Here is a 20,843-nt window from a genome sequence, read left to right as displayed (position 1 = left end):
TGAAGTAGGCTCCATGCACGAGCTCCTCCATCCCACACCAGGGCTCTTGTGGCCCTGAATGGGGTCTGGAGCCTGCTGTCCATGGGCCCTTCCTGGGAACTGCCCTCACCAGAGAAACCTACCTCACCTGACATTACAGCCGGTGCTGCATTTAACGCCTGGTCATCTGGGGGTGTGGTTTACAGACCTGGCCCCTTGCCTGGATTCAGGATTACTCTTTTTTTTTTTAAGTTATTATTTTTGAGAGAGAGAATGAGCATGAGCGGGGGAGGGGCAGAGAGAGATTGGGACAGAGGATCCAAAGCGGGGCTCCAACTCACGAACCATGATATCATGATCTGAGCCAAAGTCAGTCAACCTACAGAGCCACCCAAGAACCCCCAGGATAACTCTAAAGGCTGTCCCACCTCAGGCCTTTGCAGCTTGGACCCCCTCCCCCCGTCCCACCACCCGAGACATCATCGAAGACTGGCTTCTCCTTGTGCCCAAATCTCTCCTCCAAAACCTCCACACACAATCCCCATCTCCTAGTTCGTGTCCAAGAAACCTGATCGATGACACAGGCCCAACAGGAACCAATGCCATAGCCAGATTAGGATTATTCAGGTGGGTGATGAAAGGGCCTATTTAGAAAGATGTAGGAGAGGGGTGGTGGGACCACAAGGGACAGCGTAGTGACCTGAGGCTAGGAGCAACTAAGCTGTTATCACCCCCTTGCCCCAAGTTCCAGGAGACGGGGTGGTTCCTGGAACTGAAGGGAAGGGTTGTTGGAAGAAGGACCACCCTGAATGGAGCGGGTCCTTCAGTGAGACACAGATAGTCTAAGATGGCCCCGCTGGAGGGGAGCCACGGGAATACACGCCCTTCACACTCCTCCTTTCCCCTGGCTCCTACCAGAGCTCCCCACTGGCTGACCCCAGCCAGAAGCTGAAAGGGCGGGCCTATGCCGGCCGACTCCATCTTGCTCTGTGTCCTCCACCTTGAGTGACTATGTCCCCGACATGACCCCTTTTCCGGGAAAATCGCAGAAACCTCAGACCGCGCCTCCTCCCCTTGAGTAACCTCCCACTCACCCTTTCAAACTTCCTGATCAAAACACGCCCAGCGACCTGCGTAACAGGACTCCGACCCTTCCCCAGCCAATCGGCCGAGGCCACGACCCTTCCCCAGCCAATCGGCTGAGGCCACAGCCATTACCTCACCAACTGCCCCTAGACCCCTATAAAACCTTTGTGCTTTTGAAACTCCCTCTCTCTCCCCGGTATCTCACCGCTGCGTCTGTGCAGGTAGGGGATTGAGCTCGAGCTAGCTCGAATAAAGGCTCTTTTGCTTTTGCATCGGACTCGGCTCCCTAGTGGTCTTTGGAGATCACGAATTCTGGGCATAACAAAGCTACCTGGGTGGTAAGGACTGCTGATGCACATGATGTGTGGGTCAGTTCCCAGGGCACAGTGGGTGGCGATGGTGAGGGTGGGTCTGGGCAGCAGACACAAGACACCCAGTGTAGGTTCCTACACTTCACCCCTTCCAGAATCTGATGGAAGTTCTGAACTCCCCCAGGAAATGGAAGGTATTTTGTGCCTAGTTTTGAGGACCCCATGGATGCTCCCCCAGGGAGGCACCGGAACACAATGTTAAAGAGCTCAGTGCTCCGAAGCGAAGCCACGAAACGCGGGTTATCGGAGAGGGGACAAAGCATGAAGAAAGGGAGGGGTGCCCATCTCTTCACGTTAGGAATTGAGAGATCCCCAAAGTTGGGAATCAGCAACTAGTATTGGAGTAGGAGGTGTTCCCAGAGGAACCAAAAATAGTAACAAAGTTCACACGCTGGGAGGAGTGAGCTAAACCCTTATCTAAGCCAGCATGGAGTGGGCAGCTACTGTCTAAAGAGGGTAACAGGAATGGAGGCATAAGTTTGTGATTTGGAGCGTGCAGAAAGCCCGTCAATAGGAACGGCTGAAAGACGTCGTCTCTGGGGCTCAAAACTGGAGGTGAGTAGGCGGAAGTAAGGTGAGTAACATGCAATTGCTTTCATTGTAGGTTTCTCTGATGTCTCCAAGCTGTGGCCAGTAATGTGCTTGCCATGTACCATTACTTTGATGAATGTAAATATTAAAAACAACAACCTTGCTGTATTGGGACCTGCCCTTATCTCTAGCCCTACAAGGCCCCGGAAGCAGTTCAGCCCAGAAATGGCCCTGCTTCAGCTACCTACTTCTGGGTCCCAAAAACCCCTAAAACCTGGTGACTCAAAACAACAGCAAGGTATTTCTTTTTTTTTTTTTTTTTTAATTTTTTTTTTTCAACTTTTTATTTATTTTTTTTGGGACAGAGAGAGACAGAGCATGAACGGGGGAGGGGCAGAGAGAGAGGGAGACACAGAATCGGAAACAGGCTCCAGGCTCCGAGCCACCAGCCCAGAGCCCGACGCGGGGCTCGAACTCACGGACCGCGAGATCGTGACCTGGCTGAAGTCGGACGCTTAACCGACTGCGCCACCCAGGCGCCCCAACAGCAAGGTATTTCTCACAATTCTGTTGGTTGACCAGGTGGGTTTTCTGCTTGGTGCGGTGTCAGCTGGGACCGGGGACGGCTGGAAGGGACAGATAGCCTCGCTTACATGGCTGAGTGAACGATTCAAGAGGCCAGGGCGGAAGGTGCATATCTCTGCAGCCTCACGACTTTCCTAGCCTCACTCACACTGCCTTCTATTCATCAGAACAAGTCAAAGTCCAGCCCGGATTCGAGGGCAGGGAATTAGATCCCATCCATGAATTGTGGTCACCCCAACAGCCAGAAACCAAAAAGCTTCATGGCAAAAGCTGACGACCCCCCCATGACTGCTGTCCCATCGCCCCAACAGTGCTTCCACCAACCACATCTTGACCATCTGCTGGTGACTTCCTACCTGCCCCTGGCACACGTCCCGGCTCTCTCAGGTGTGTCCTTCCCGTCCCGTGTGCAGTGCAACCCAGGGTGCCAGACTGCTGTGCTCACCTTGGCTCTTGATTCTTCCTCTCTTGGTCTTCAGATTTCACACTCCCAGAAGGCACAAACTAAGTCTTTGAAAACGCTCTGCACAACTTAGTGAAAGTCACTTTGCTCTCCCCGCCCCGTGACCCAGGAGGGTTGTAGTTAACAAATGTAATCAGTGTTTAATTATGTACCTATGAATATATAATTATATATCCATATTTACCAGGCCTTGTGCAACTCCAGGGAGGCCCCCTTCACACTGTAGGCTATGGAAACGGGGTCCCCTGAAGTTATGCAATACTCAGCTCATATGCCTGAACGTGGCTGCCCTGGATATGGATATTCCGTGACAGTGTATCTTTCATTCGGCCTCTCTAATGCATACTCCTTTTAGATCAGGGGCTCCCAATAGGGCTGTACATTATAATCACCTGGGTAGGCCACACCTTCAACCAATGAAATCTGAATCAATTAGGGGTAGGACCCGGGCATCAAATTTTTTTTTTTTTTTTTTTTTAGAGAGAGAGTGCAAGCGGGGTAGAGGGGCAGAGAGAGAATGTTAAGCAGGCTCCATGCTCGGCACCGAGTCGGACGCATGGCTCAATCCCACAACCCTGGGATCACTACCCGAGTGGAAATCAAGAGTCTGACGCTTAACTAACTGAGCCACTCGGGCACCCCTCCCCCCACAGCCATCAATATTTCTAGAGCCTTAGGTGATTCCGGTGCACAGTGGAAGTTTAGAACCAGCATTTTCAAGGAACATGTACAGAATCTTTGAAAAGATTTTGTTTTTTACTTTTGCAGAAGTACATAATAATTGGAATTCATTGCAGAAAAAAAATTGAAAGCAGCAGAAAAGACCATAAAAGACAAAACAAAACAAACCCACCTCGGTGTACTATTACCCTCTTGGGATTTCTTTTTTCTATGAATATATTTTCCCACCGAGTCATGCAGGGCGTTCAAGGTTCTTAGAAGTCATTCTGCTTCTCTCTTCAAAGGAGAAGTGGGGAAGGAGAGTGGGGTCCTGTGTGCGAGCTAAGCTATCTCTCCAGTGGGCCAAAGTGTGAAACCTCTTTACAGAGATTTTCTCAGCAACTCCTTCCCTGTTTCTGAGCTCAAGGGACCCTGTAGAACCCAGGGGTCAAAGGCCATACCTCATGCTTTCTGCTCCAGACTTTGGAGGGCGGCTTTTATTAACTTTGCTGGGCCTCGCTGCCCTCCTGTGAGGGGCTGGCACACATCGTCTCTGATGGCTCCTGGCAGCATAGCGGTAGGGCCCTGCATGATTCTTGAGCCTTCATGTATCCATTTAATAATCCTCCGGAACGCCCAGCCTCACCGAGGGCCCAGGCCCTCTGGCAGCCCCAGGACCTCAGGTCTCCCTCCCTGATTGCTGGGTCCCTGATTCCGGATCGAAGGCCCACTGGGAACTTGCTTGCTCTTCCCGGGAACTCCTACCCTCAGGACTGATAGAGTAGGAGCCAGTTACCTGCTGGTCTCATTGCTGACCCCCGTCTACATTGGGATATTTGACTTCTTCAGCTCGGCTCTGGGTCAGACCAGCCCTGGAAGTCCCCCCTCTCCCTTCCAAGCCTGGCTCCGGTGCCTCCTGCATGATGTGAAAGATTCACGGGCGCATCCGCTCTCCACAAATATTTACTGAAAGCTTGTTATGCGTGAGGCACTGAGCCGGGTGCCCAAATTAGAACTGGTTCCTCCCTCCTGGAGCACGGAGAGGGAACAGGGTGTCCTGAGAAGGCCTTACGAGGAGATGTAATACTGCCCGAGATTTAGGTATGGCTTCTTGGAGGAAGGGGCTGGTAGATAAGACATGCAGGATAATGAGAAGCTGGTTAGGTGAAGTGGAGCAGGAGTGTTCTAGAGGAGGAACAGCGTGTGGCAGACAGGAAGGGTGGAGGGGAGGCCATTGTGACAGTGCCCTTCAGGGCAAGAGTGGAGTAAAGTGGCCCGGGGGTGGGGAGCAGAGCACCAGATCCTGTGGCCATATCAGGGTCTTAGACAGCCTTCCAGAGACCTTCCAAGGTTTCTAGGCAAGAAAGAACACAATCAGACAGACACACACACCCGTTGAACCACCCGGTTCGAGGTGTGGGAGCCACCACTAGACATTTCCTTCGGGTTACCTTTGAAGGAGACGCAGAAACCTGGAACCCAGTTTGCCTCCCAGGAAGGGAAATGGGTGGCTGGGGACAGGGGAAAGAGGGACACTCTTCAGCGTGTATTCTTTCACACCTTCTGGGTTTTATTCATGTCAGTATGTCAGTTATTCAAAAATAGCATAAAAATGCCCCACATTTAACCTGAATCTCTTCATGAGGAACAATCAGTCAAATCCAAAGTGAGGGGCATTCTGCCAAATGAATGAATAAATATCAGTGTCACAAAAGACAAGGCAGGCTGGGAGAAAGTTCCAGATCAGAGGAGACTGAGGAAACCCAACAGAAGGTGATGGGCCTTGGTGGGGTCCGGGATCAAAGCAGGAAAGGACATAATCAGGATGGCTGGAAAAATTGGAAGACGGACCACAGAGAGAGAGTGGATTTGTATCTGTTAAATTCATTGGGTGTGATAATGGTTTTGTTCTTATGAAGGAGAACGCTCACCATCTTAGACATGTCTGAGTAAAATATCAGGAGGCCTGCAGCTTATTCTTGAATATTGCAGGAAAAAAAAAGAGGAAGGGAGGAAGGAGAGAAATATTGATATTTGTTTTGGACCAATGTATCTGTTTTGAGAGGGAGAAAGCAAATGCAGCAAAACGTTAACTTGTTGGCAAATCTCATAGTTACTATTCTTACAGGTTTCTATGGTATAAAATTTTTCTAATGAAAAGTCAGGGAAAATTAAGGTGAACATGAAGTTGAAAATACACTGAAATGATTGTTGATTTAAAAACAACAACAGGGAGCCTGGGTGGCTCAGTCAGTTGAGAGTCCAACTCTTGGTTTCCGCTCAGGTCATGATCTCACGGTTCTGTGTTGGGCCCCGTGCCGGCAGCAGGGAGCCTGCTTCGGATTGTCTCTCTCCCTCTCTCTCCACCCCTCCCCACTCATGTTGTTTCTGTCCCCCTCAAAATAAATAAACTTTAAAAAGACACACACGGAATGAGTGTTGCCGCTTTCATATTTCAATCTGAAATGAGTCCCTCCTCCTCATGGTCATGGCCAGTTGCTACATCATCCTCTGGATGACACCCCCAGTTAAAATGCCCATGCTTCCCGACACCCTTTATGAAACCCTTGCTTCTGATTGTCACCAAATGGGTGAAACACCTCACCGTGCAGGGGGTGAGGATGCTGCATATAGAAAGAATTCTCAGTTCTCTTCAAGCTCGTAAACATTTCCAACAGCACAATGTCCTGACCTTTTTCCCGTGCCAAGCTGAAGTCATTTTTCTTTGAATAAGCTCAGATTTAGAAAGAGAAACACTTATCCAGGTGGACTTTGGCGAGTGAATGTTGTGATGGGAATTCCCAGTCCTGGTGGTGCAGGAGGGCGGGGGTGAGGGCTGGTGGCTTGGGGCAGATGAACCCCAGTGAGGCCCCTCCCCTCACACGAAGGTAGTGGTGGATGTCGCCAGGGAATCCAGAGCCTGGACTGGCCACTGTGCTGCCTGTACCATAAAAGCTGGAGATAGTGATCGATCAAATTCATTACCATCCATGGCTGCCAGCAGCCAGCGGGCCGGCTGGCGAGTCTCTGGCGAGTTTCGACGGTACCGCTGAAAATCCCGGGGAATGGGGTTCTGGTTGGCTGGGCGGGGCCTGCGGTGGGGAATCCCAAAATGTGCAATGTGGTGTGGAGAACCGGGGATGTCAAAGACAATGCTCTTGAGCTTGACCCCACTCCCACAGGACGGCCCGGACCACCCTTCATGCAGCCAGAGCATCTTTGCGGCCTGCAGGTTACAGCTCTCTCGTGGCAACGTCCTAAATAGCTAAGAGTTCAGACTCTGGAGTCAGAGCTGGGTTCAAGTCCTGCCATCCACAAGTGGCTGAATCTCTCCAAGTCTCGTTTTCTTCATCCCTATAATGGGGGAGGTAGTGTGAGAACCCGCCGTAAAGTGTGATCTGATGATGAAATGCGCTGAAGCCCCTTAAACCCACAGCGCAGATGAGCACCGAGTGGGAATCCCACACGCGGCAGCCCATGGGGCTCAGGTCAGAGTGGATCAGGGTCGTGGACCAGGGTGGTGACCTGGAAGCACGGAGAGATGGAAAAAACCACATTCCCAGAGGGGGAGGGGCACAGGGGGCAACCGGAAGGTGCACGTGGTGCCTGGGGAGGGACCCGGGAGGTGGGACTGAGCAGTGCCGAGCAGTGCCGGCATCGCCGCGCCCCAGGGAGAGAAGCCTCATTTACTGCAAAGCTTCTGCTTCCCTGCGTGGAATTTACAAGTTTGGATCCTGAACTGAACTATTTGAGAAACAGAACTGAGGCAAAGTCAGCACCAGCGGCCCGCCTCCCCTCAGCCTCCCTGCTAAATATACGCCAGAGAAAGGAGTTTCATAATTCATAGCCGTGGAGGAAAGATGGATCATTCAAAAGATCCCGGTTCTTTGGGACGACGGGCCGGCCCCGCCAGGCTGGAAGCAAGCCTCCCGCCAGGCCCGGCTGAGCCAAGGAATTCCAAGGAACGGCCGCCTCCTCCACCGTGCCCACCAAGTGCTCCGCCACCAGACGTGTGGTCAGATTGTCTGCACTCTGTAAACCCGCCCGTTTCTCTGCCCCTGGGTTTTTCCCTCCGGGTCTCAGTGAAGTGTTCCTCTTGGAAATCTGCAGCCCTTCCTTGGCATCATTAAGGAGAAAGGAATCTTTCCAGAGCTCTGTCAAAGATGTTGGCGTAGCTGGGTCGGGAGAGGAGGGTGATTTCAGGGAGAAGAAGGAGGGGAGCTGCTGTGAGGGCCCCGGGGAGCGGACAGGGCTCCTGCCCCGGGCCACCCTGCCCAGGGCCCATGGGTCCTGAGCCAGGGTTGCCTGCTGTCCCGCTTTCATCTTTGGTCACGTGCTAAGCATCTCATTATCCGTCAGATCTCCTTCCCCACCCCCCACCTCCGGGCAACGGAAGTGCTCAAAAGTCCCCCCTAAAGCTGAGTGGACAGGAGTTGAGGCCTCTGCGGTGGGCCTCTGCCGTCTCCCCTCCATTTCTCCTGGTCCCAGCCTCTCCCTACCTACACTGGAGAGAATGACCGGGAGAGAGAACGCCCTGCAGTCCACCCCAGCTATAGTTGTTGAGAGAAAACTCTGAGGCACTGAGCAAATACCACAGGGGCCGATGCCCCACCAGGCCTCCGGGGTCGTCCTGCCTCTTGGGGTCTTCAGGGCCTGGGTCCAGTCTTGGTGCGGACACCCCGTCTCAGACCCCGACACAGCATCTGCTGTCTCCACTGCCTACTTCCTCCCCTTGCATGTTGATTTCCTGCCAAACCATTTCCCTCCTGGCTTCAAACTTTTGTCGGGAAAGAAATGAAATCAGCACTTGGAGACCTGGAAGGGGAAAACCAGCTGCTTTTAACAAAATGGGATGGGGGAGGGGAAGCAGAGCCACTGGATCTCGGTGGAAGAGCAAGAGTCTGGTGGGGGCACAAAGCTTGAAGCAGGAGGGGGCAAACTCAGATGCCCAGTGGTCCCAGTGGGCACCACCAGGGAGGCTCCTAATGGCGTCTTGGGCTTCATTCTTCATACACAGACACAACCTGTATCCACATTAGTCATCCTCGGGCCATGGATTTTCCTCCACTTCAGAGAGGTGGGCCAAAAAATACTTCATTCCTCTTAGCTCTCTGATAAGGAAAATCGTGCATATGTTTGGGACACAATAGAGAGTGGTGGGGACTGTGGCATCAAGGCTACCAGGTAAAATTGCTCAGGCTGGGCAGACTCTATGACACCCACCAATGGGGCCATGTGGGGATGTGGGCCTCTGATACCAACTCTGACCTAGAGATCTGGATGTGTGTGTAAAAATAGCCTGCGATTCAAACGTTGGCAACTAATTCGGAAGAATTCAAGGCACTGGCGAGGCAGCATATCATTAAGCAGAATGAATCTGTGGGTGGAGCCTGGCCTGCAGGTCAGAGCTTGGGATCTCTGGGTTATGGGTGCGCACTTACACGTGGGGACCCCAGGCCGTGGCATCCTGGAGTGGGCAACATCAGCACTCCACCCTTCCCTCAGGTCTCCTACCTATTTACGACCCTGACCCTTCCCGGCTCTGAAGTGTGTACCCAGCGCTCCTCCTTGAAGGCTTCCCTCAGGCTACTGGAGCCTCTTGCCAGACCGTGAGCCAGAGGCGCCTAGAATTTTACATGCTCCTCCCACGCCTGCCCACCAACTGAGTTGAAGGACTAATGGCACCAAGAGGGTGGGAGTCCAGCTCTCCTCTCTTGGATCAAGATAACACTGATCAAGGAGCAAGCGGAAGCTACCCTTTGCAGGGCTTTGCCTGAGACCCTCCCCGGCTCGACCTCCTTCCTACCCTGACCTTCAGTTTCTCCTGAGAGAACTTCCTTAATAAATCGCAGGCACAGGAGCCCTGGCCCCAGGATCTATTCCAAAGGAACCACCCACCCCCCTCTCCCCCCCCCACCCCTCTGCCACTCCCCCTCCTGCGGTGGAGAAAGAATACCTTTGCCAGGGGCTATTACAACAGTTTGAGAGGCTCAGAGGTCTTGGCTGTAAAAGGATATTGTCTTGTCTGAGAATTAACGAAGGAAGTTCAGCCCCTCCTACAGCCTCCCTGCTCTCCCACCCCACCCCTTCCTCTGCTTATCACTCTTTAGACTCGTGGTTGCTCCCAAACACCCCCCTCCCCCACCACAGAGCAACTGTGCAGATACTGTGTATCTGACCCTGCCCTAGGCCCAGGGTAAGATTTGACTAGTATCCGGCAGTTTGCACGGCCGCTGGGATGAGGAACCCAGGCCACCAGTCACCTAGTGAAAGGAATTCCCAAGGAATGCTGCAGGGAGTGGTGCAGAGGCGATCCAGTTATCTGGAAGCTAGAAATTCTGGAACACAGATACCATCTAGACAACGTGCAGGCTTGGAGTATGAAGGAAGCCACTGAGAAAAAAAAGTTGGTCTGCAGATCGAAGGGAAAGGAAGCCAGAGCCCAGACGTGGTTTCTGTTGGTTGCAAACAAAAGCCTCCTGGTACTTCCCAGGAGGTGAAGGTAACCAACAGAGGGTGTTTTATCAAGCCAGTTACTTCTGTGGGCAACTGGGCAACCAAGGATAGAGATGCCGAACAGGAGAGGGTCACATGCCTCAGAGTTCGCCTGACCAAGGGAGAGGGAGCTCCTGCCAGCCACTGAGAAGCATTACTGTGGTTTACTGCAACTCCAACTAGAATCATCTGGGAGGTTTTTGTTAAATGGTGATGCCCGGGTCCCCCCTCCACAGATCCTGAGTTAAGGGACCGGGGCTAGGGCCCGAGTTCTGAGACTGGTAAAATCTCCTGAGGGGATGCACGTGCAGGGTATAGTTCCAGAAGCCCTGCTCCAGCTGACCTCCCAGATCCCTCTGAGCCTACAAGTTTGGGGCCTCCCTGAACAAGTTCAGCTGAGGATGGAAACCCTGAGAAGGTCACCAGTGCAGCTGGAGATAAATCACTTGTTGGCTGGGGTTGCAGCTGGTGGTGGCTTGAGAAATGAGGTTTTTGGCCTTAACTCCTCTGTTCCTGCTCCCGTGACCATAACGAAGCCCGACCCGCAGATTTTCTTTGCAGAAAGAAAAAAAAAAATGTCAGGCATATTTTCCGAGGTTTAATTTCCTTCCAGTGTCCTGAAGAAACCTTCCTCAACCCCAGTCTCTGGTAATAACATCAAAGACTTTGAAACTGAGACCCAGTGTGACTCTGCTAAAGTAAATAAAACATGGGTCTTGGAGAAGCCAAACTTCTTCCAGGAAGGTGAAAGAGGGAAGCTTGTTGGGGGCGGGGCAGAATTTGGAGTTTAAAATTTGGGAAAAGAAGGGAAATACACTAGGGTTGCCAGATTTAGCAAATAAAAGCCCAGGATAACTAGTTCAGCTTGAATTTCAGATGAACAATGATTTTTTTTTATTTTTTATTTTTATTTTTTTTACTGTATGGTGTGCCCCATGCAATATTCGGGGCATACTTATATTAAATATTGCACGGGGCCATGCTTACACCAAAAATATTATTCATTGCCTATCTGAAATTCAGATTGAAGTGGGCACCCTGGGTTTTATTTGGCAACCCCAAAACTCACAAATAGACTGATCTCAACTGCTAGGGCACCCTTAACTTCGATGTCTGAGTTAAACTGAGTATCTCTGTGCTTAACTATGTCTCTGGTCTCACCCGGGTGTCTCTGGCCTTCTATCTGTAGCAGTGAAAGAAGTTCCACCTACCTGTAGGTGGAGGGAAAGGTGCGGAAATAGCTGAAAAGCGATGGAAAGAAAGGAGGGCGTCCAAGTTGGGAGCGGGTAGCGAGCGATGCTGCCAGCTTCCCTGTGCCTGCTCCCTCGCCCCCCCCCCCAGGTCTCCCCCCCACCACCTCGTGCTGCACAAGACTGAGAAGAGCTCCGTCCCTGTCCAGGGTGAGAATTTGCCTTCCTTCTGTAAGCCAAGAAATCGGGGAGCTGCAGCACCCCAGCCCTGCAGCGGTGGGAAGAGGGCTCAACCACTCCCCCCTCACGCCGCCCCCCTACCCTCAGGCCACGCCTTCACCATGTCCCTGCCCCCTCCCACCCAGTGCCCTACACTTTCCCTCAGTGCTGCCTCCATCCACCCTTCTGTCTCCCCACCTCCTGTTGCCCCCCCCTTCCCCGCCCCAGATCGGAAGCTGGAGGCAGAGGAGTGGTTAGACGGGTGCGTGCGTGCGGTGCGGCGGCTCCCCTCTTCCAGGGGGACCTGGCTGCCGAGGGGCGGCCGGGAGGGCGCGGAGCGTGCAGCTGGAAACTCCAGCGGCTCAGCCTGCACCCGCGCGGCAGCCAAGGTCACGTTTACAGCCACGTCAAGGTGAGAAGAGCCCCGGTGGGGCTGCCAAGAACTGGGTGCGCTTCTGCGTGGCTGGCGTCGCGGGGACGTGGAAGGTGACCTGGCAGCGCTTGAAGCGGCACATCCTTGCGCCCAGACTTTCAGTCCCAGGAGCTGCCTGGAAGAAAATAATCCAGACCAAGAAAGAGGGATGTGTCTGGATATATTCACAGCAGCATAGGGAAAGGGTTCAACAAAAAAAAAAAAAAAAAAAAATCTTGGTACATCGGCACAATGGAATTTTTAAAAATTTCTTCCAACATTCATTAAGTGCTCACTAGGCGACAGGTGCCCTGACAGCTACTAGGTAAACCGAGGTGGGTCTAAGTCGGTCCATCCCCCCACCCATTCTCCCCGGGTTCGCAGGCAAAATGATGACACTTGGGAGCACAGACTCCCCAACCAGGTAACAGTGGGTTTGAACACGGGTGTGTCCCCTCATCTGTGGTGCCGCCTCGGGAAAGCGAGGAATCAATGAGGCAATGCACGTGAGGCCAGTGGCACCGTGCCTGGCAGGTCGCTAAAGCTCTCAACAGTTACAGCTGTTGTTGTTGCTGTTACTGCAGAAATGTGACCGGTGCCATAATAGAAGAATGTACAAACCATAATACAATCGTGGAGGAGGTCGTGCTAAGTCCTGTAATAAAAGAACGCATAAGCTATTAGGGGTGTACAGACGAGAAGGCGCTAAGTGCCGCAAAAGAAGTATGTGCAAGCTCTGAGAACAGAATGTTGTGTCTCGTTCTGCCTGCAGACCCCCAAGGTGCTCGCTTAGCTGGGTCTTGAAGGATGTGTAGAGGTTTGCTGGATGGACAAGAGGGGAAAAGGCATTCCAGGTAGGTGCAAACACACAGGTGGGCCAGGAGGGGAGGAGAGAAGGGGCAGGGTGAATTATAGGAAGGACTTCTTCTAAGTGTCTTGTGAAGAATCAGAGTAGTGTCCAGGATTGCCACTCTTTACTTCTGCACACCTGTCCTCTGTCACAGGCTGGCCCACATGCTGTGACCATCTAGACCTTGGCTTGGCACACTTAAGACCCCACCAGGGGCACCCTCCAGTCGTGGTGAGGCCCGCATCCTTTTGGTGTCCTCCTCAGTCCATGTGGGATGCTTTGAGGCCAATATCAAAAAGGAAGGTTCCAAGTCTTTACCTTTTTCTTCCTGCAATGATTCTCAGCCTGTTACAAATTTGCCCATACCTGTCACAGCAACCTTGGAGCTCTTTATATCAAGAGATGCTGGGAGGAATAGGGGTGAGCCATTGTGATGTCCACTGATGAAAATCCAAGTGAAAAACTTCCCAAGTTCTTGAAAGAAGGGGCCGTGGTGACCATATTAATAATACAGGCTAACAAATATGATAGCTTCCTCTCCCTCAAGCACTTTGCATACACCACTGCTACAAAATACTGTTCCTGTCCACTCATTTTAGATAATGTAGCTGAGTGAAAGTGATTTGCTCAAGGCCACCCAGCTAGTAATGGTGAATCTGAGATTCAAACCCAGGGCCACCTTACTCCAGAACTCATGCTGGTACCACTGGGCCGTGCGATTTAAGAAGCTAAATAAGCCTAGCGAGGGTTTGGATCAAGAGTACAGAGAAGGCACGTTCCTGATATCATCATTTGGGGAAGGGGTTAGCTGGTGAGGCTGTCACAAGCCCATAAGGGGCCACAGCCACAGACCTGTCACACATTGAGCATCATCCAAACACCAGACACTGCCCTGTGTGTCATATCTGTATCACTAACAATTCCAGCACAAAACCAAAGCCTCACGAGGTGTTTAAACCAAGGGAATTTAATATAGGGGATTTATTTTGCAGCTTTGACTCGCTTAAGAGCCAAATGGGTGGCAAGGTGACCCAGAGGTTAGTAACAGCAGGACATTGTTGCTGCCACCACTAGGGCCATGACAGGAAGGGACAAAGGGAGAAGATAGGGTTACTGGAGCCCATAGTTTGGGCCACCCAGCAGGAGATGTAGCCATTGCCAGGAGCACCACCAGATTTCTAACCCTGACAACTACCCCTCAAGGTACTTACCTTCACCCCATTTTAGAGATAAGGAAGCAAAAAACTGACCCAAGCAGAATGAAGCAACTTTTAGGTCAGTGAAACCCTTGTTGAAACCCAGGTCAGTATGTCTGTCTTCATAGCTCAGGTCAAACCAGTCACCTTAGGAACTTTGCAAACCATGACGAATTCAACAACAAAAGATGGCAGTTTAGGAGCTTCCGAAGCCTTGACCAGTGTGTGGGTCAGGGATCGAGGGCCCTGGGGTGACAGTGTCACTCATGTCTGCTTCCCCTTCTGCCCACCAAGTCCCAGTAGTAGCTGGACAGGAAAGTCAGATGAAGCCACAGCCAGGACTCTGGTGTTGGGACTAAGGGTGATTTTTATCTTCTTCTTCGTGCTCTTCTATATTTTCCAATTCCTCAAGGGACATGCACGTCTTCATCAACGGAAAGGACAGAAAATCTTCAGGCGGCACCAAACTGGTAGCAGGCTCCAGCTGAAGCCTTAAACAGGTAAAAAGTTTGGGGCAAAAGATGGTCATGGGAGGGCAGACTGCCCAGCACAGATCACCATCCTGCAGCCTCCTCCCCTAGGAGGGGACAAAACCAGGAGCCAGTAACATGCCGCGGTCTAGACCGTTCTTCACAAACACACACACCACACTTACATATGTGACACACATAAATGTACATGCACGCACATGATCTTATATACACATGTGCATACATGCGTTTGCTCGCACATGCACACATAATACCCACACATGCATACACACACGTGTGCATGTACATATGCCAACCAGTAGTCTCTCGTGTATCACACATGTACATGTATGCCCATCACACCCGTATACACATCACACACCCATATGCTCATTCTGTTTCGCTTTTAAACTGTGGTTGGCAAAATTTTCCCGGCACAACCATCTCACAAAGGCTTCTCAGGATTCTTCCAAGCAGCTCCTGGTGACACGTCCCAGGAGTGGGGATGCCTTCACATTTCAGGCCCAGAACAGGTGCAATCTCAAGGATGGGCTCCAGAGAGCACTTCCCTCCGTGACCACGGCTGGAGGCTCTGCCTGTGCCCTTGAGCGTGGAGCAGCCCATCAGGACCTGGGTGCTCACACCCAGAAGGGCTGCCCTCGACCCCCGGCTTCCTAGGCAGCCCCACACTCTAAGGAGTGGCTAAAGTTTGCAGAGTCCACACTTGCCCGGGAGAAGCCTATGAGGCCAGACCCACCTGGGTCTACAGAAAGACCCTACGAGTCAGAACGCATGGGTCAAGGGTTTCAGTTTGCTCATCTGTAGTGGAAAGCGCTTCTCAGCTCTGATGCCCCAACACGGCATGCTCCTTGGGTGCTTCATCAAGGGCTTGTAGCTCATGCTACAGGCTGGGCCTCCTGACTTACAGGCAGTGGGAGAGGGATTCAATTCAGAGGATGGCACACCCAAAGCTGCAGCTGCCATTATGTATTCCCCAGGCTCCCACAGTCACTGCCACTATAAATATGTATGTAGCTTACTCCACCAGAAAGCCCAGATGGCCTGGGGGCAGGACAGAGGGTGGGGAATCCCCCAAACAGGGCATTTACCCCTTCTGGCGCCCCACAGGTTAACCACCACCAAGTGGCTTGCCAAAAACATCTGCCCACATGTTTCCTGGATGAAATATTGAGCGGCAAAGGGCCCAGGACGGGAAGGGACAGCTGCAAGATAAGGGCCTCCAGGGTGATCTAGAACAGGAAGAGGGTGGCAGGCATTGCACCTGCAGGTGTTGGGACAGGGTCCCATGTGTGAGTCATGGGCCTGAAGCTCCTGAGCACCAAGGTGAGGGACCCACTCAGGGCAGGCTAAGATGCTCCTCTGTAGCAAGGTAACCTTCCAAAGGGGATTCCGGAGCAAAGATTGAATTTAGAAGTTTTGGTCCTTTAGACAAAGACCTTGTCCATTACGTTACAGGATGAGTGAGGACAGGAAATCAGCTTGAAATGACCTGAACTTGGCATCCCCTAGAAGTGGAGAATGAACCCCCTACAGTCTAAGGAATAAGGAGTGGGCTCTGAGAGCCATGCTGGTTCTCTAAGGCCACGTTCCTCCCCACAGGGTAAAGAATCAGTGAGGCCAAGAGGACATGTCCAGCTGGATGATCTCACATTACCCCCTTCTCCTCAGGGAGCATCTGTAGGCCTGAGGAGTGGAATGTCTGCAAGATGTTTACCATGGTAGCTGCAGTAGTCAGGGTCCACTAGGAAAACAGAGCCCAGGCCAAGGGGTTTAATCATGAATTAATACAGAGGCGCCTGAGTGGCTCAGTCAGTTAAGTGTCCAACTCTTGATTTCGGCTCAGGTCATGATCTCACGTTTCATGGGTTCGAGTCTCTCATTGGGCTCTGAGCTGACAGTGTGGAGCCTGCTTGGGATTCTGTCTCCCTCTCTCTGTGTACCTCCCCTGCTTGTTCTCTTTCCCAAAATGAATTAAAATAAACTTTTTTAAAAAGTGAATTAACACAAGAAAGGAGTTACAGGAGTGTCAGGTCAGGGTGGCTCAGTGAGTTGAGCCCCAGATTCGATTTTGGCTCAGATCATGATCTCCCAGGCTCGTGGGATTGAGCCCCACATAGTGCGGAGCCTGCTTGGGATTCTCTCTCTCCCTCTTTCTCTGCCCCTCCCCCCTCTCCAAAATAAATAAATAAACTTAAAAAAAAAAAAAGGGTGTGTGGGAGGAGAGTTACAAAAGTGACAAAAGAGCTGAAAACCTAAACAGGGAAGGGCAAAGCAACCCAGAGATTAGAAGTAGCAAGAAAATGCTACTTTCCCAGGGCTCAAGGGACAAAGGAAGGGAGGGGATTATCAGAGGCTGGAACCATGACCTGCAGGAGCTGGAACCATGTCCAGCAGGAGCTAGAACTGTGGAGAAAACACAGCCATTACTGGAGACACCCCCGGAAGCAGAGAGGGCTGCAGGGAGCTTTACCTCTCTCCCATCTTCCGACCACCAGTATCTCACCAGGACCTCCCATTGGCTGAACCTACAGGACGTTGGGGTGCAAGGCAGCCTGGGAAATGTAGTCCACAGGGTCAGGCTTCTGCAACACAGAGCAGGAAAGGATAAGGAATGGATAGGGTGTCATGCGGGAAAATGACAGGCTCTACTGCCTTCATTTTATGATGGGGATGAAAAAGTCTCTCAGGCCTTACTCGAGGGCAGGAAATTGCCTCAGCTGACATCTTTGAGTCTCTTCTGATCCATACAGCAACAAAGAGGGTGAGCAGGAGGGAGAATTGGAAGTCACTCAATCTGTGGCCTGGAGAACAAGGATGTATGGACTCCCAACACTTAACGTTCCTTGCACAGTGGTTCTTGAGTGGCCCTGCCATCAGGGCTGAAACTCTAGCTCCACATCAGCAGGAGTGGATAGCCAGCATTTGGGGCGAATAACAGCAGCAGGTGCTCTTGATGAAGAATCTACTAGTCTAGGCGCTAAGCTTCATGCCATAGGTGGATTATTTTGTTTAATTCTTTTTTTTTTATTAATGCTTTTTCTTTCTTTATTTATTTTGAGAGAAAAAGATCAGGGGAGGGGCAGAGAGAGAGAGACAGAGAATCCCAAGCAGGCTCCATGCTGCCAGCACAGAACCTAATGTGTGTTCAAATGCGCAAACCGTGAGATCATAACCTAAGCTGAAATCAAGAGTTGGACGCTTAACTGGCCGAGCCACCCAGGCACCCCTCCTTTTATTCTTTTAACAACCCTTTAAGATAAGCAACAAGGGTGTCCCCATAAAACGCTGAAAAAAATTATAGAAAAAAAATGTGTCCCAGGTGTCCACAAATAACTGAACAAAGTCAAAGTCCTGAAACTGAAAAATGAGAACATCCCAGAAGTTCTGAGTATGCAGTGTGGCTGCTTGAGACCAAATGAGACCTTCAGGTCAACATAGTTTTTTATTAAGTACAAAGAAAAAACTTAACTTCTGGGTATGTTCTTTTTTTTTTTCTTTCTTTCTTTTAAAAAAAATTTTTTTTCATGTTTATTTATTTTTGAGAGAGACAGAGACAGAATGTGAGTGGGTTGGGGCAGAGACACAGAATCTGAAGCAGGCTCCAGGCTCTGAGCTGTCAGCACAGAGCCTGACCCGGGGCTCGAACTCACAAGTTGTGAGTTCATGACCTGAGCTGAAGTTGGTTGCTCAACCAACTGAGCCACCCAGGCACTCCATGGGTATGTTCTATACAATAAAGCATCTGTCGTCACTCTATATGTTTTCATTGAATAGTTAGTTAATATTGAATGTGATTCACCATTGGAAAAGTTTCACATGACAATAATATAAAATATGGAGAAGGAAATGGAAAATATGGAGGAAGAAATGGAAGATCGGAGAGAGGTAGAGTCACCTGCCCAGGGTCACACAGCTTGTCAGTGAGAGACATCATATCCCTCGGCGGAGTGATTGCTAATTAACTCTCTACCTATCATTGACATTTCCCCACCTGACCAGTCAGGTTCAAAGCTCCTGCTCCCTGAGCTGAGGTGGGTGGGGAAGGGGGACGATGTTGGATGTGTATGTTCTGGCAGCATCCTGAGCCAGATACAAACTGGGAGAGTGTGGTGACATCAACGCGCTCACGTCAGCACAAGAAGTATGCCGTGTGCTAACAAAACAGGGTGAGTATATACCTCCAGTGGTATAGTGAACAGTCAACTGTCAGAAACCTCTCCAGCTCTCCCTGGCTTTTCCCTCTAAACCAAGAAAAAGACCACCTCATAAAGGAACTGTGGAGCTCTCCAGTCTCCCTGGTTATACACCGGCCCAAGGTCACACAGCTGGGGAGAGGAAAACCACAGAACACCACCGCACACAGCTGCAAATCTGTTTCAGGGCCTGCTTCCTCTCTCTTTCTCCAGAAAGCCTCTTTGCTACTACCGAGTTTTGACAGTCAAACCTAGAGGGCCCAGAGGGCGAGGTCTGGTTCTTCACACACTCCTTCGTAGGTTACAAGCAAGCTTTTACTTGTGAACTGAAAGTTTTCAGTTTAAAAAAGAAATCGAGGGGCGCCTGGGTGGCGCAGTTGGTTAAGCGTCCGACTTCAGCCAGGTCACGATCTCGCGGTCCGTGGGTTCGAGCCCCGCGTCAGGCTCTGGGCTGATGGCTCAGAGCCTGGAGCCTGTTTCCGATTCTGTGTCTCCCTCTCTCTCTGCCCCTCCCCCATTCATGCTCTGTCTCTCTCTGTCCCAAAAAATAAAATAAAACGTTGAAAAAAATAAAAAATAAAAAATAAAAAATAATAAAAAATAAAAAAGAAATCGATTGGGGCGCCTGGGTGGCCCAGTCGGTTAAGTGGCCGACTTCGGCTCAGGTCATGATCTCGCGGTCCGTGAGTTCGAGCCCCGCGTCAGGCTCTGTGCTGACAGCTCGGAGCCTGGAGCCTGTTTCGGATTCTGTGTCTCCCTCTCTCTCTCTGACCCTCCCCCATTCATGCTCTGTCTCTCTCTGTCTCAAAAATAAATAAACGTTAAAAAAAAAAATTAAAAAAAAAAAAGAAATCGATTAAGTTTTAAGACCTGGCTCTCTCCCTCCTCCCCACTCCAAATATGTGGATTTCTTCTTTTTCCACCTCCCCCAAAATATGTTTATATTCTATGGCCAGAAGACAGGAATTTGCGAGTGTCCCCATTCCTGGTGAGACATTTCCCGGGAAGAGCAGTGAAGTCTTCACTGCTCAGGGGGAAAAGGGCAGCTCCAGCCGTGGGGCTGCATGGGCCAGGCAAATTCAAAGCGGAGAAGGGCTCATCCCAGTTGGGGTCTGCGGTCTCCGACTGTAGGCCTCTTTTCGGGCTCTCCCATCAGGGAGCTGTGGGACTCCTTCCCACAGCCTATAGGAATAGGCTGTGTTAGGGGAGGATTAATACTATTAATACTCTGCCACAACTCAGGTACCGCAGGGGTCAGTGGTGCTGATACCTAGAGTTCTGGCTCATAGCTAATAAGCTGTAGCGGACAGGAGGCTAATTCTACCTCATTCAGAGATGGACAATCCAGCCGAGAGCTAAGCTACTTCTACTTTTTAAAAATTTTTTTTTTAACTTTTTTATTTTTTTAAAATTTACATCCAAATTAGTCAGCATATAGTGAAGCCATGATTTCAGGAGTAGATTCCTTAGGGCCCCTTACCCATTTAGCCCATCCCCCCTCCCACAACCCCTCCAGCAACCCTCAGTTTGTTCTCCATATTTATGAGTCTCTTCTATTTTGTCCCCCTCCCTGTTTTTCTATTATTGTTGTTTCCCTTCCCTTATGTTCATCTGTTTTATCTCCTAAAGTCCTTATATGAGTGAAGTCATATGATTTTTGTCTTTCTCTGACTGACTAATTTCACTTAGCATAATACCCTCCAGTTCCATCCATGTAGTTGCAAATGGCAAGATTTCATTCTTTTGATTGCCGAGTAATACTCCATTGTGTATATATACCACATCTTCTTTATCCATTCATCCACCGATGGACATTTGGGTTCTTTCCATGCTTTGGCTATTGTTGATAGTGCTGCTATAAACATGGGGGTGCATGTGTCCCTTCAACACAGCACAGCTGTATCCCGTGGATAAATGCCTAGTAGTGCAATTGCTGGGTCGTAGGGTAGTTCTATTTTTAGTTTTTTGAGGAACCTCCATACTGTTTTCCAGAGTGGCTACACCTGCCTACATTGCCACCAACAATGCAAAAGAGATCCTCTTTCTCCGCATCCTCGCCAACATCTGTTGTTGCCTGAGTTGTTAATGTTAGCCACTCTGACAGGTGTGAGGTGGTATCTCA

Source organism: Puma concolor, chromosome A3 (assembly GCF_028749965.1).
Source record: "Puma concolor isolate L17-30 chromosome A3, mPumCon1.1.hap2, whole genome shotgun sequence".
Classification (NCBI taxonomy): domain Eukaryota; kingdom Metazoa; phylum Chordata; class Mammalia; order Carnivora; family Felidae; genus Puma; species Puma concolor.
The sequence above is the reverse complement of the archived record's forward strand: the minus strand, read 5'-3'. Positions refer to the sequence as shown.